Raw genomic sequence first — 17,198 nt, 5'->3', positions numbered from 1 at the left:
TATGGACTGGCCTTAAAGTAAAATTCATCAGCTGTAGATTCTGAGTCATATCAAGTCAGTGCACTAAATCAATAACGCCTTGATCTTACATTGTGTTCTTTTTACTTTTATGCAACAGTTGTTTGCACCCAGTTTCATTAGTATCTGTCAAGAATAACAGTAGCAAATACTAATTTTAAATGACTTCCAATCATTAATGTAAACCTGTGTGTGTGTGTGTGTGTGTGTGTGTGTGTGTGTGTGTGTGTGTGTGTGTGTGTGTGTGTGTGTGTGTGTCCCATTAATAGGTCGCAGTGCTGGAAGCAGCCAGAGGAAAATTAATCCAAATTTGACATATCACTTGAGGTGTTTGCAAAGGCCATCACATCTATCTCTACAACTGACAATGAACATCAACTCAAATTACAAGCAACAAAACATGAGCATGAGAGGTTTGGAATGCTAATGCTGTCTATAACCATACAAGTCCAAAATTCACAGCACCATCAGCAACACTTTCCCACACCTCAGACCCAACTTCCTTTTCTGCATCCGTACATGCACTGTGGACCCCAATACCAACCACCTTGTTCTCAATATGACCCTTGGGTGCCATTTTCCCAGCAGCCTCCTTCCCAAGATCATGGTCCTTCCTCCAACTTCTGGGGCAGTTTGAACCCCCAGTGGCAGTACATAACCCTCCACCTGCTCCACGCGACCCAAAGCCACAGGAGGAAAAAGAGGATGAAGAGAATGGCCGCACTCTGGCTAGCATTTAGTAGTCAAAGGTATTTCAAGTTGTTTGGATGTTCTTCGTGAGATTGATTTAAATGTTGTATATTTTCTGACTTGCAGTTTTAATACTTGTTGTTCTTTAATATTTGAAATATTTTAATATTAGCATTTTTAATGGCACATTTGCAACTGTTTTGAACTTTAGGTAAGAATTCAGCATTCAGAGAATAGATGGTTTTGTTGAAGTGTTTTTCTCCCATTTATAAAGGTTAGCTGTTGTGGTGTGGGGGCAGGGTGGCCCCAAACGCAACACTCGGGCAGAATAGGCTTTATTGAAGGGGAAAAGGGGTTGAGGGAGTGGAGGTGAGGGAGAGGTGGACGCCGGGGAAACACAGGTAAGGAGAACTGAGGTGACTGAGACAAGGGAGCCGGGGGTACTGCGGACCGAGGAAGCAAGGAGGCACGGGGGGGGGGCGAGGGAGTGAACCTGGAGGGGTGACAGACAGACAGGGTTAGACGCAGTGGGAACAAAGCACAGGGCGCAGAATACTCAAGGGCTTGAGTGGCAAAGTGGCACCGGGTAAGGAGCAACGACAATCAAGCAGGGGTTGACTGGAGAACCGGGGTAGAAGTACTGTCAGAGATGAGGCTGATTGCTGGCAGGTGTGGCAGGCAGAGGAGGTGGCTGACGAGATGCAGGTGCGGGTCGTTGGCTGGGCTCAGGAGCGGAAGGAGAGAGAGAGGGAGAGCACACACAGGGGGAAAGGAGGAGACACAAACAGGCAGGCCAAAACACAAGGGAAAAACAGAATCACAAGAAAGAAAGGGGAAATAAACAGGACACTCACCGTCAGCCCGGGCTGCCACCACAACAGTTTGCTATCCAGCATTTATCTATTCAGTGTAAGTAAGTTTGCCAGTAGTTTAACTGTACTGTTATTAATTTGAACTTGTGACTTTTTAGTTGATGATGAAGTTTATTACAAAATGCATCCCTTTAACAATGTAACTTTGTTCAATTTGCAAGTGAAAATGGACTGTACAAAATGTATTTAAGATGATTTAACAAATAGCTAGAGTGGAAATATTGTTAACTTATATACAACAAAATTTGAACTTTAAGTTAATAAAACAACAATTGAGTGTGACTAAATCTGTGAAGCATTACATCATATAGAAATCACATGCAGTCATGTCTGTTCATAGTGTAAAATGCATTGTGTGTCCATCAAGACTCTACTTTGCACTCATTTTCATTACATTTATTACAGTGTGGACAGTCACTGATGTCCTCTCTGCTGAGAAAAAAGCCCTGTCGGTACATCTCGGACTGCATGTGGCCCAGCCTCTCTGGGTTGGGGGAGATCAGAGTCATTGGTTGTATGTTCATGGGCTGATTCCATCCAAGTTTCATCAAAACATTGTGCATGAATTTCACAAAGATTGTGCAAAATGCAGCACGCTGTTACAACATGTGGAACTCGCAAGATTTGAACATCCATTCTTTTCAGAAGACATCTCCATCGTCCTTTGAGTCGACTAAAAGCACACTCTTAGCTTGGCTGTGGTGGTAGTTGAAGTATCCTGATCGTTAGTTAGGTGGCCATTGTCATGATAAGGCTTCATGAGCCAGTTCAGAAGGGGGTATGCTGTCTCCTAGAAGCATGACAGAGACTGATGTGCCATGAATGTCACGGGTGATCTAGAAATGTACAACACACACACACCTATCTCATATCACTGTCTCATTTCACTATTACACATATGCAAATCTACAGACATGACTTTGACTATGTATGTGATACATACATTCATACATAGGTAATATATATTTGCATAACATCAGATTATAATGCATGAATGGAGTCACCAGCCAATTTTTGGGTTATGTGCAAGTTTAACAATATAAAAACTAGTGAATCACTGTGGTCTATATTCACCATTTGAAATAGCTCGTTGTTCTCAGCCAGATTATAAAGTGTGGAATTTCTCAGCACTCTTGCATCATGTACGCGTCCTGGCCATCCAACATGTGTGTTGATAAACCTGCCACATACATACATGCTGTTTATTTCAAACCAACAGAACTTTAATTACAGGGATATGCTGCATAGCCTACTATCTCACCTAAATGTGTTCTATTTGATGTAATGTAGTTTTGACACAGCCTAATATAGGCTAAACTAAAAAAATTGGGAGTCAAAGGGGTCAATAGCCTATCTGCTATCCTTTTAGCACCACGGTGGTGCTGATAGGAAAGTCTTTTCAAAGATGGGGGACATTTGTGATGTGTCACTCCAGCTTAAGGGACAGAGATAGGAAGAAACCAAGACAGTTCACCCACAAGTTAGGCTACTTACGGTGGGGGGTAAAAAAGCACAATCTGTGCCTAAAGTTTTTTTCTTTTACCAATAAACGTAGGCCTACATTTAATATTTACTCACTGTATGTGAAACAAATGTCTGAAGGTTAAAATTCGATAAAACTTCAGAAACGTCAAAGTTTAACATGATTGTTCAAGTGTAATGGAGGTTCTGTCACCCTTTTATCTAGCTACATAACCCCAAATAAGATAAAATTGGTATTTAAGACAAGGGAAGTGAAACTTACTTGAATTAAGTCAAATAGCCTTGCATAGTCAGCACTACAGTAGATAATCCAAAGTCACACTAGACTTTAAGTGTAAACATAAAAATATCTGATTTATTGTGAAATACAGTCTCCCAGGCACACCGATAACAAGCCATTTGTTCAGTGGCAAGAATTTGCTCATGTACACACTGACATTTCAAGGATTTAACTTATGACCTTTCAGCTACAGGACAGTCTTTCTAACTGCCCAAATGCCCATGCCAAGATGATGAGAGGAGGAGGAATGAGATCTTCCTGTCACAGCTCCCTACAGCTTTTCAATTCCTCTCTCTGTGGGTTCATATGGCCAAAAAAACTATGAAGAATATTCTGTCTCCTTGTCATTCGCAGTGTTGCTGGCTCTCTCCAACACGCTTCACTGCAGGATCACATAGGGAGAATGATTCATCTTTCTTTCTTTCTCCATTTGTCTTCACTGTGGGCTGGCAAAAGAAAAATGCCACAGAGGAATGCTCTAAATTTTTCTCCTTTGTCTTGCAACATATTTTTTCTCTTTTTATATCTCTTCAAGATCCTTTAGAAGACAGATTGCGTTTGTTTGACTGTAGCTGAGTTACCATCTGAGTACGACATATTTTGAAAATCGTGGCCTTTGTGATGGCCATGAAGGCTCAATGAGGATAAATTAAAAACGTAGAAAACTCAAAATGAGACCCATATTCTTTCCAAAGTAACCAACCTGCATCATGTACTGGCAAAAAAACATCTGTGTGTCTATTTTATTTCTTCTTAGGCATTTCTGGTAAGGTAGTAACTGGCCAAAACAGCATGGGAAAGAAATATATAAATAGCTCTCAAAGTGAAAAACTCATTTTGTTTTACAGTAGATGACATTGTAATCATACAGTTCATTGGTTGAATGAAGGAGATACAGAATGGTTTGTCTGTGGAGCTATTTTAAGACTGATTCTATGAAATGCCATTACTCATGTAACAGGAGCCCAGTATGATGTCATTAGCTATGGTAGAAGATTGGCTTAATTGACCCTTTGCTAAGCCACACCCCGAATACACAGCTGGCCAATCACAGCGCAGTATAGGACTCTCTCTAACTGAGGTCTGACACTTTTGTGGCTGCGCTCCATTGACTCTAATGCAAGTTTTCTAGCTTTTTTTGACTGTATTTTTCTTAGATATGGTCAAATGCTGTTCCTAGGGCACTTGTAATGGTTACAGTCGCTACCCAGAGAGGTTGAAAGGAGAAGTACGATTGATTCTCTTTCCAAAACCTGAAATAAATCCAGAAAAATGTCAGCTGCGGATCATTCCTAATGTAATGTTAGTTAGCTAACGCTAGCTAACTTAATACTGAATGTAACGCAATAAAGCCCTACTGTTCTGCTTTTTAATGATTGTAATAATGAATAGAGGCCTACCAACCTTTACAAGAACAGTGTTGATCCTTAATATAGTTGTCTTTTGTCTCAGTCGTCAGGGGATGCGGTGGTTCACTTGTACTGTGTGAGTGGTAGGCTTTAGCTTCTAACTTTAATTGTTTTTCACATCCGTTTGAGTCAGTTTGACAGCCTGAATGCAACCCTCAAATGTATAATGCAACGCCAAAACTGTCTGCTTCTTTCTGAGATCGCTTTTTCCAACAAATTTGACAATATTTCTCCGGGGAGTGCAGGAATAGACAGTGGCAATGCAGACAGTTTGTCGGACTCAGCAACAGTAAGCAAGGGCGGGGCTTAGCGAAGAGTCAATTGCAAAGTGTGCATTCACTTACGTTTTGGACTATTAAAGACTATATTATGGGTGAAACTTAAAACAATGTTAAAATCGCCAGTATAAATGTCTTTGCATATTTCGAACATGATAAATTATTAAATTTATTATTATTATTATTATTATTATTACTACTATAATTAACTTATTGATCTTACATGGGAAATTCCATATACATTAAATTCATATACAATTCCAAATACAAGTGCTAAATCGCAAAGACACTCCCCAACTTCACTGGATTTCTATGCAAATTTGCAGAATATATTAAAACCCTTAAGCTTATTGACTCTGGAAAAAGCAACAGAACTATCAAATTGTACAACAAAATCTTTAAAGAGAAACAATAACTCTTTTTGTTTGTTTTTTGTTGAAAGACCTGCACCCCAGAATCCGTGATTGGATGGTGAAATGACATTCCTGATTGGATAGTCAAATGACATGTTAATCAGAGCATCCCCATTGATTATTCAGTAGAACGTGTCAAATGTGGGACAAAAGTACTTGTAACTTTAGGTTTGTTTTGTATCTGTAGAATCGATTCGTACCTGTAAACTTTGGGTTTTTCAGGTATTTATACACATTCAAACATTTTCACAGAGCTACAAAACATTTTCACGAGTACAAAACTTTTCCACACAGCTACAATACGTTTGGGACAGTATTTATTCCATAGTATCTCTCTTATTGGTAATTGAAGTTGCTCAGTAAAAAAATCAATATTTAAGGAATGCTCCATTTTCCTCATGGATATAGCTCTTTGACATTAGGGACGCTAATTTATTTGAACCAAATTGTTGGAAACCGTAATGGCAGATTGTGGTCATCTTTCTCAAAATCCCCAGAGCCACCCACAGTGCAGTGCTGACATTAAATGCTCTAGTTAGCTAGAAAGCTAATGCACAAGAATGGGAGCTAGATGGAAAATAATATCACCCTGTTTAATTTCAACCCGACAAGCCAGTTCTAGAGTTCACCAAGCGCACAAATGTGCGTCATAATCTATATATGATGTGGACGTCTTGCACTTAGCGGCTAAAAACAACACTGCTTTTTAGTTTGTTAGTTAGTTTGGATGCATGCTAGTGGACTGCTCACTCACAGGTGAAAGCACTGCCAGTTCTGCACTGCACTTTGGGATGGCCTATGGGATTCTGAACAAACCAAATAATGTCAAACCCTGTTTATGAACCTTTCCCATTATTTAACTCTCTTGTAGCTCAGTTCACTGGCTTATGCAATAGGCTTATTTGTGTTTGGGGATGTTCACCACAGAAAACGAAACTTCAACTTAAACAATGTATCACTTTATTTTTGATAAAATGGTATTTTCAATATTTTCATATGTAGTATCATATAAATGCAAACAAATCTACCTAACGATTTTCATTTTGCATATTTCATGTGTTTTATTTTTGCAGCTCTTTTAGTCATTGTAAATATGGCTAACATGTGCTTTAATAGAAAGAAAAAAGTATCTTTATTTCAGTTTTATTCTAGAACTATGACATTATGTGATGGCAAAATGTGCTAATACTGTTCTTATTTTACTTTTTGTTCCCCATTAACATTTTTTTATTAAATTTTTTTCCATTCCCCCTCCTCTGCAGGGAGAGTGATCTGTTGGAGTACTTTCTTTCTCTTGTTTCCTTTCACATTTGTATTACACAGGGGAAAAAAATGTGCTAAAGGAATATTCTTTGTTTTTGTGTACATGAGGTACCCTTCTCTGTGTGTGAGATTAACTGTGCAAAATCAAATGCTGCTATCTGCATACTCAGCAGGTGTAAGTGTATGTGTGTTCCCACCCTGCCGTTTAAATGACATCCCAGAGAGGGGATGAGAATTGGAACCAGGTTACTCATTCATTTCAGAAGACTGGAAATGTGTGAGAGAATAAAGAGAGGGGAAGGAGGATGGTGCTGAAATAGAAGAAGATGGAGGAGAGGAAATGGAGCGAACAGGGTGGATAAGTCAGGATGGGGTGGGAAAGAAGACAAGGCAAAGAGGAGGGAAGAAAGGAAATGGAAATGGGTAGATGGAGTGAAAATCAAACCTAAAAGTAGGGGAAAGGTGGAACATAGGTGATATGTGGGAAGGGGGTTGTAGAAAAGTGAAAGCTGAAGAAATCAGTGGTGCATTCATCCAGAATGCCTAAACTGTTTCCTTTAGTTTCATCCATTTTTTCATCACATTATCAATTTCCACAAGATTCAGATGCAAGCAGGGTCTTGTACTTCACTGCTAGCTATTTGAGACATATTTTTAGGTATAGTTACAAAAGGTTCAAGTGTCACTTATTTGTTAATTGTGTAATAATTATACTTAATTTGATCAGTACAGGTGTGTTTGAGCTAACATTTTTGAAAGGATGCAGCGAACAATGATCATGAAAGTGGCACACTGCTTACATATCTTGCAATTTAATTCGCTTTGCTTTCTGTAGGAACACACCATAAGACTGAACCAAAATAATGAGCTAAAAGATGCTAAAACTCTCCTTGGAGTTGAGGGGAACTGCAGAATTGGCTGATAATTATTGGGTTTGTCGTTATGAGTGATCCCTTTCACATTACACATAGTGATTTGGTTTATATTGGTTAGTCCAGCTTTAAAGTAAGAAACCTATGATATGTAATAGGTGGACACATTAGTAAATGCAACATCAAAAAGTAAAATTTATTTACTTTTGCAATCTGGTTGCAGCTTGGATTTGTGTCTGTCAAGCTTAATAAAAATGTATGGGAGAATCACAGCCTCTTGTCTCAGGCACACTGTCTTTCGCTAAGTTTTGATTGACTACTGCCAGTATCAAAAAAAGAGGTAATGGGGGACAGAACTTATGCCGTTTTTCCATTACCAGTAACAGCTCGACTCGACTCGGTTTGCCCGTGCTCCGTTTTCCATTGCAGATAGTACCCAGAGATAGTACCCTGAATGTAGCTGGTTGTCATAGCGACGCCACACACAACTGCCGCAACGTAATTTTCAATACGACACACACACCAACGACCCACACACAGCTGTCTCTTTATTTAAGTTAAAAAGTTTCAACATTGCTCAGAATGTAAAGACAGATAAGCGGTATGAAAACCTTCCAGCTGTGTTTTCCTCTGCCGTTGTTGCTGCAGCGGTCTGTGTGACGGTGGGAGCAGAGGGCTCTTTGAGCGGGCGGCTGGCCGGCCTCGCGAGCTCCTCCCGTGGCCACAGTCTTTCAAGCACATTTTTGTTCCGCCATCACTTCTCGTAAAACTGTCAATGATCGAAATCTACACAGTTGATTTCTCACCTCAAAACTTCTCAGAAGTGGATTTAGTGATGAAATAACGTATGAAAATTGTAAAATATAAAACTTTCTGTTGCAGGCCTCTGTCAGGCACGCGCAGTGAATAGTGCCGATTCTCTCTGACCAATCAGCGGTCTGCTGTGTTTTCACGTAACATTTAAGTATCGCCTCAGCTCGCTTGGAACCTCGAGGTGAAATGAAAAAAAGTACCTGAAAGCAGGTACAGGTACAACTTTTCCGCAATGGAAAACCAAAAAAAGGCGAGCAGAGTCGAGTTGAGTCGAGCTGGTACCGAGCAGTGGAAAAGGGGCTTTAGAAACCATAAATAGAAGGCTTGAAAGAAAAGAAACCGAGAGAGGGGAGCACATGTGAAAAACAAATTAGATACTCTGAGGAACACACACAAACAAATGTAAATTAAAATAAAATGACAAATCCATTCCACCTTCTTGGAAACTCTGCATAAATCACTCCCACTGCCACTTTGTATTTTTCCTGCTGTCTAAACTGATTCCACTACCCTGTTATTTGTCAGCTGTTAAACAGCCGTGATACTCAGCCTGTGCTGCCAGGAAATAAGGACGGACAGAATTGCAAATTATACACGGGGCACACTCAGCCAAGCTGTCTGATAGTTAAACACATGGCTAATGACTCGTATAGACATTGTTGTTTTGTGTTAACCAAAGAGTTAGCTTGTACTTTGGACTAAGAAAAATCCTGAATTACAGAGTTACAGCTGTTTTTGTTCTCTGGGTAAACTGAAGTAAGAAAAATTGGTACTTCAGTGGGGTTTTATTGTGGGATGAATTAAGTTATGTAGAATCAAGAGTACTTTGTCTTCTCGTTTTTGCATTTTTGATATCGCAGAGACTGAGGCATGTGTTTTTGTCCTTCCTTTTCACAGTATGTTATGTGTGTGTTTGCTGTGTGTGTGCATCATTTTTTTTACAATGTAGCCTCAGAATTAATACTTGTGCTAAATATGTTTACATTGTCCAACCCCTTCCAGCATACATTTGCAGATTAATGAAGGGATTTCTTTCTTTCCAGTACCTTTATGCTAATATAGAGCTCATTGTAATACACAAGTTTCCAGGGGATACCCACTGCAGACATTCTATTGATATATTGCCATGTCAAAGATCACATCAAGACAAAGCCAACATTTTCATTTACAAACACCTGATGTGAGAGCTGTGCTGTGTTAATGTCATCCATCAACTGAGCTTGCCTGTCCATATCATACTCTAGCACTGCAGGTAATGACCTATGCCTGTCTGTTAATGACCCAAGCGTGTTTCTGTATTTCTTTGTTCCTTCTCTTTTGTTTTCAACAGTCATCAGTTATCACACTAAAAAAGTGTGACTGATTCCACTTTCTCTATTGCTAGTGCTGGTATAATCTGAAAAATGTATTATGTTTGAATATGTTAATACCACAGCGTTGTGTTATTCATTAAACACATTTAGATAGAATTTAAGGAATTATTTTTTTAACCTATTTTATTACTCTCATTCCTTACTTCCTCTCCCCCTCCTCTTCTTCACAGATCATTAAAGGGAAGGGTGGATGAAAGGAAGGACAGATAGCAGATGGATGGGTGGAAGGATGAGGAAAGACAAACATAACACACACCAGTGAACATGCCTCCTCCTTCAAGGTATCATGTCTCTGTTTTCTGATTTACGACCTTGGTTGGTGTGGTTAGGTTTAGGCAACTAAAACTAGATGTTGGAGAAATATTGTGATCATGGTTAAAGGAATGCAATATTAACTTTTGGTCAAAGATGGTTTACTGCTGTCAATAAAATCAACTATAATAACTATGCAGACAACGCCCAAATTTGCCATGCCCTGTAACGAATGACTACAGTCCTATAGATTCTCTATGTTCCTGAACTTTGTTTAGTTAGCACAGACAACACAAAGACAGATGCAAAAGAAAAAAGAGAGTCAGTGCTAGGGCTGTACATAACGATTATTTTTCAAATCGCTTAATCCAACGATTATTCAAGATATCTATCTATCTATAGAGAGGCTTCCTCTCAGTGAAGCTCCCCTGAATAAATAAAGGTTAAATATATATATATATATATATATATATATATATATATTCGATAGACATATATCTATAGATATAGATAGATATATACACATACACACATATGGGGCAGTGGTGGCCCAAAGGTTAGATAAGCGAGGTTGTGACCGAGATAAGCACAGTGCTTATCTCAGCTTCCTGTCTTTGAATCTTGGTATAGCCTAATTATTGACTGTGAGGCTGAGCTTTAACAGTCAGATCAAATCAAAACCAGAGTCTGCATGCTTCCATCTTAAAAACATGATGTCAATGATTCAAGTCATGACTTGGGGAGACTTATCCTTTCACCTGTAAGTTGTCAATTAAAAACTGGCCTTTTATACAGCACTGGAATGGATTTGAGTACTGTCCTAACAGTCATTATAATGGAGATGGGAGAAGACAACTTTTGAAATCTCCTGATAAAGTCTGCTTTATCTACAAGTCGAAGTGTCTGAGCATAAATCTTTTCAAATCTACGTGTTGGCCCTGATAACCAAGGAACACTGACTCAGCACTGTACTTCAGGACATATATCTACAAATCTGTGTTGCAGTTTTCAAATTACAATAACCTTTTACGTTCAGGTATTTCTCCCAAGCAGGTGTGTGCTGTGACTGGCTGGTGTGTATGGCAATCTGACCACAACACATATTTGTCCTTTTAAGAGCTGTGCTCCATCAGGCTCTGAAATTAGTTTTGATATCAAAACTTTCATATTAAACTCTGAGGTCTGCTTGATGATGATAATAATGATATGTGTGAACAGTGATGAGATAAAGTCTATACATCCCATGACTGTGGAATAAGATAAGTCTTTTATCTCTAACCGCCTTCTTTCCTATACTTTCTCTTCTCCTCCCCTCACCTTTTCTTCTTTCCTCTCACCATAAATTCTCAAATAGTGGCCTTTGTTTACCTCAAAAATCAGGTTTTAATTAAGTATATCTTTAGTCCTAATCATCCCTGTTTTTATAAGTATTATTTATCATATTCTAGTAAAAAGCCTCCCTGTTTTCTGATCAGCGCCTGGTATAATTTGCCTTTCTCCATAAATTCACTATAGCCTTGTCCTACTCACAGCTCTGTTGCTCTGAGTTTGTCTTTTGATCAGAAATACTCAATCACTAACACTAACCTCTGAACTCACACAGAAGGCGTGTGTGCCGCAATATGGCTGCGCCACAGTTTTGACCCATACTCAGCCCTGCGTCAACTCACACTGGAAGCATTTCTGCAGCTGAGCTTTTAGCTTGCCCACATTGTTGACTTGTTGTTTGTCATTTTGTGTGCTTCTGCTACCGATTACCGATCACAGCTGTGTCCACAGCTCTGTGAACCGTTTCCCCCAGTTCCCTGAAGGGCTGAATTTCCCACATGCCAGATTTTGCTGAATTTCCCACATGCCAGATTTTGCTGAATTGTTTAGATTTAGTTGATTTGGTAAGTTGTCCTTGATTGTTGTGCTTCTACCACGGACCGGAGCGGAGAGCCACTTCTGGGATGCGCTGCGGCGCTTCTAGTGTGAGCACAAGCATTGACTACAATGGCAGCAATTAGGCATGGTAGCTGCGGCGCACACGCCGCCTGTGTAACGTGTCAAGCAGAACCAAGCAGATGAGTCGGGCAGGAAGTCAGGCACAGAAACAGCAAAGAGAATCCAGTCGATTTTCACCGATCTCCCGATCGTATATCTACAATAAACACAAACAGACCAAAAAAGAAATAATTTAACTATGTAGCCTTCTTAACTACGGTAGAAGCACAAAAATCAAGGACAATTTACCAAATCAACTAAATCTAAACAATTCATCAAAATCAGGCATGTGGGAAATTCAGCCCTTCAGGGAACTGGGGGAAACGGTTTGAAACTAAATCTAAACGCGGCACAGACACCGCCTGTGTGAATCCGGGGTAACACTACCTATGCAGATGTTAACAGCAGTTCAAAGGCATAGCCCTTCCCATTTCTAGAAGGTTGTTGATGTGCAGCATATGCATGAAGTAGAGCTTCACTGACAGTAGCTTAACAGTAATAAAAAATAATGGCAAAATATTTATAAATGGAATTAATGAATGAAAACAGTATTTCTGTTCATATAAGAATGATTAGACCAGAAGATATTACAACTGTCCTGGAAATTATACAGCATTTTACATGTGAGCCATTACAGTACAGGTAATTTCGAGCAGGGCCCCTCAGTGTTTTACCTGGGGTTTATTGGGGACTTTTTGTTGGGTCATTATTTGAATACATTTGAAAATGTTTTGATATTTAAATTAATATTTCCTGCCTTTGTGTTTCTTTTCTTTTGTGTTATCCTTGTAGTTTTTTTTCTCTTTCCTTTTGTCCTCCCATCTTAAAACCTCCTTTATTCTTGCTTCATCTCCTTCCTATTTGTCTCTGTTGTCATCTCTCTCTTTCTTCTGCTCTGTAACAGTCCCTTCATAGGCTTCTCTCTCTCTGACTCTTTGTTCTAAGAGGGAAATACCATGTAGGCAACCAGTCTACCCGCAGGGTGGCAACATACAGTGGGTACGGAAAGTATTCAGACCCCTTTAAATTTTTCACTCTTTGTTTCATTGCAGCCATTTTCCAAAAATCAAAAAAGTTCATTTTATTTCTCAGTAATGTACACTCAGCACCCCATCTTGACAGAAAAAAACAGAAATGTAGAAATTTTTGCAAATTTATTAAAAAAGAAAAACTGAAATATCACATGGTCATAAGTATTCAGACCCTTTGCCGTGACACTCATATTTAACTCAGGTGCTGTCTATTTCTTCTGATCATCCTTGAGATGGTTCTACACCTTCATTTGAGTCCAGTTGTGTTTGATTATACTGATTGGACTTGATCAGGAAAGCCACACACCTGTCTATATAAGACCTTACAGCTCACAGTGCATGTCAGAGCAAATGAGAATCATGAGGTCAAAGGAACTGCCTGAAGAGCTCAGAGACACAATTGTGGCAAGGCACAGATCTGGCCAAGGTTACAAAAAAATTTCTGCTGCACTTAAGGTTCCTAAGAGCACAGTGGCCTCCATAATCCTCAAATGGAAGACGTTTGGGACGACCAGAACCCTTCCTAGAGCTGGACGTCCGGCCAAACTGAGCTATCGGGGGAGAAGAGCCTTGGTGAGAGAGGTAAAGAAGAACCCAAAGGTCACTGTGGCTGAGCTCCAGAGATGCAGTCGGGAGATGGGAGAAAGTTGTAGTAAGTCAACCATCACTGCAGCAATCCACCAGTCGGGGCTTTATGGCAGAGTGGCCCGACGGAAGCCTCTCCTCAGTGCAAGACACATGAAAGCCCGCATGGAGTTTGCTAAAAAACACCTGAAGGACTCCAAGATGGTGATAAATAAGATCCTCTGGTCTGATGAGACCAAGATAGAACTTTTTGGCCTTAATTCTAAGCGGTATGTGTGGAGAAAACCAGGCACTGCTCATCACCTGTCCAATACAGTCTCAACAGTGAAGCATGGTGGTGGCAGCATCATGCTGGGGGGGTTTTTCAGCTGCAGGGACAGGACGACTGGTTGCAATCGAGGGAAAGATGAATGCGGCCAAGTACAGGGATATCCTGGACGAAAACCTTTTCCAGAGCGCTCTGGACCTCAGACTGGGCCGAAGGTTTACCTTCCAACAAGACAATGACCCTAAGCACACCGCTAAAATAACGAAGGAGTGGCTTCACAACAACTCCGTGGCTGTTCTTGAATGGCCCAGCCAGAGCCCTGACTTAAACCCAACTGAGCATCTCTGGAGAGACCTGAAAATGGCTGTCCACCAACGTTTACCATCCAACCTGACAGAACTGGAGAGGATCTGCAAGGAGGAATGGCAGAGGATACCCAAATCCAGATGTGAAAAACTTGTTGCATCTTTCCCAAAACGACTCATGGCTGTATTAGATCAAAAGGGTGCTTCTACTAAATACTGAGCAAAGGGTCTGAATACTTATGACCATGTGATATTTCAGTTTTTCTTTTTTAATAAATTTGCAAAAATTTCTACATTTCTGTTTTTTTCTGTCAAGATGGGGTGCTGAGTGTACATTACTGAGAAATAAAATGAACTTTTTTGATTTTTGGAAAATGGCTGCAATGAAACAAAGAGTGAAAAAAATTAAAGGGGTCACTGTATTACTAAATTCACCAAGTCTGTGTGAGTGTGTGTTTGTGTAGGCCTTAAGGGTAGCAGTGATAATACACAACAAACAGCGTTCATTATTGCTGTATGAAACCTTTTGACACATGGGAGGGAACACACACTGGCTTCATGTTGGGCTGCTATATGACTTAACACACACACACTCACACACACACACGCATACACTGAAAAAGTAATTTTCCCTCTAACCCAGCCTGTTCCATTTCAGGCACACACGTTCCCACACATTTGCATCACGCTGTGCTTTTGTATAAAACAAACATGCAATTACCGTCAGGCCTCCTGTTGTTGCTTGTGTTTGTTACGTTTCCTCTCTGAATTGCAGCGTGCTGCTATACCAGGTCTAAAATCTAATGAACACACACAACAGTAGGGAACATCTTTCATATCTGTTGAGAGTTATTACTGTGCAATTAGTTCACACAGAAGCTGAGTATTTAATTGTATTGTGACATAATAGAATGAATGTTTGGGATTTGCCATTTTGGACAATACAGAGAGTGATCTCACAAAAAAAACATTAAACAAAGACTGGAGCTGATATGAAGTTACAATGTAATAAGTCCAAAAATGTGATTGTCTAGCCACACCTTGCTCCCCTAACATTTACTTTTCTTTTTTTGCCTTTTCAAATTATCTATATATTTGAATTGATCATGGTTCTAAATGAATAGAATGAGTTAAAATAAATAAGAAAATAGTCTGTTGTGGTGGCGGCGCTGTTTCCTCCCCTGTGTTTGCGCTCTCTCCCTCTGCTCCTGAGCCCAGCCAACGACCCGCACCTGCACCTCATCAGCCACCATGTCAGCCTGCCACACCTGCCAGTAGTCAACCTCATCCCTGCCTGTATTTCAACCCCAGTTCTCCACACCATTCTTGCTTGATCGTCGTTGCTCCATACACGGTGCCACCTCTACCTTCAAGCTCGCATGTATTCTGTTTTCTTCCAATTTCCCTGTGCTTCGTCTCTTTGTCTGCTTTCCTCCCAGGTTCACTCACTCTCGTCCTCCGTTCAGTCAGCTGGGCTCATTATCCGGTCCTCTCCTCTTCGGACTTCCCCCACAGTGTCCTCCCTGTTCTCCCTCGCCTCTTCGCTTCCTCAGCCCCCTACTGAAACTGTTGACAGCACTGCACCTGCTTAAACTAACGTTTACCGTCAGTCAAGACTTTCTTGTTTGTTTTTTGGCCAACTCTTAGCTACAACTGAGTAAATTTGCCAGTGACAGTTGTCATAATTGGCAGCTAAAACTTTCATCTCCAACAACTTAATACACTATTTGTGTAAGTTGAAATTAAAATCACAGCTCTTGCAATTTGAAATTTTATGTTTGATCCTGCAGTATCCCCCAACAGCCTCATTTCACTGCCACACACTGAACTTCTACCTGCTCAACCACTTTGAAACAGCATGGCAGCTAAAAATGTGACTCACATCACTATTGTGACCGTGTCTGTGTGTATACCCTCCAGATGGATCTGAACATACAGAGACAGACTGCCAGAGGCGCTGGGTGAGAGGACAGATCATAACAGACTTCACACAAACCCTGAAACCTGCTCAGATATGTAAGGTTCCATGTGTCATACATGGGTTATATATGTTTGTGTGAAACACAAAATTTAGTTCTATACAGTTCATTTGTGTTTACACATGTAAAAGGCAAAAGAAGTGAAAGATTAAACAAGCTTTTGCAGAAGTGTCGTTATCCTTTTCTGAGCTTCAGGTCATATAGGCAGTGCAGTGCAGTAGGAAAGTTTGGCTTTTTATGGTCCTTAGTCCAACTTATCATGTGTTTCACACGCAGAAGACAAGACCATGTCTACACTGGCTTTGTGGCGAAAGCTGCAAGTCGGCAGCACTGTACAAAAAGGTTAGATTAAGAATTTGTCAGTGTCTACACAAGATACATTCCAGCACAGAAGTGTTGTGAAGGTCACCTTCTTTTGGATCAACATCACTGCACTGGACTTTAAACTGCATGTGTTAATAACTTGCACTTTACCACATTTATTTACAATATATATTAAAATATTTTGTTGTGATGTACTGTATTATTATTTCTATTGTTTGTTGTACTTTTCTTATTTCCCCCTGTAATGCAATGACCTGTCAGGGAGTACAGATCAACTAGCCTTCTGGCTAAATCTATAAATAAATAAATTTTAGTTACATGTGTAAAAGAAAATAGACACCTAAAAAGATGTTATAGGTTGCAGTTATAAGCATAATGCATGAGTGAAACAAGTCATTATGTGTCCTGTGTAGACAGATGTATTTATTAAAATAGAAGCAGATCTCTTTTGGCAAACAAGGTGAGACGGATGAAAAACAAGACTGAAATGCTTCCTGTATAGACTGTAAAGCAACCAAGTAGTAAATATGGCAAAGAAAATGTGAAGTCATACTGAATTTAGCTACAATCAGTTCCTGTTTGTACTGTGGCCATGTACAGACAACAATCCGCTAAATTACTTTTGATTGTAAGTTATAAAGAGCTAATTGTTTTACATGATTTCTTGATGGATATGTTGACAATTGTATCACATATCACTAAAAG

General features: G+C 39.9%; 2 long non-coding RNA genes across 2 annotated transcripts; both read left to right on the top strand.

Moving 5' to 3' along the window:
* Positions 1 to 1,544: 1,544 nt before the first annotated feature.
* On the top strand, positions 1,545 to 2,770 carry LOC119885530. Its single transcript, XR_005441357.1, has 2 exons — positions 1,545 to 1,617; positions 1,986 to 2,770. It is a non-coding gene; the product is annotated as an uncharacterized LOC119885530 (long non-coding RNA).
* Positions 2,771 to 9,937: 7,167 nt separating this feature from the next.
* Positions 9,938 to 16,679, top strand: LOC119886506. The gene is made up of 2 exons (XR_005441494.1): positions 9,938 to 10,044; positions 16,111 to 16,679. It is a non-coding gene; the product is annotated as an uncharacterized LOC119886506 (long non-coding RNA).
* Positions 16,680 to 17,198: the final 519 nt, after the last annotated feature.

Source organism: Micropterus salmoides, unplaced genomic scaffold, assembly GCF_014851395.1.
Source record: "Micropterus salmoides isolate LMB-PRFRI ecotype aquatic unplaced genomic scaffold, ASM1485139v1 Ms_hic_scaffold_4, whole genome shotgun sequence".
Lineage (NCBI taxonomy): Eukaryota > Metazoa > Chordata > Actinopteri > Centrarchiformes > Centrarchidae > Micropterus > Micropterus salmoides.
This window is presented reverse-complemented; position numbering and strand designations above follow the sequence as displayed.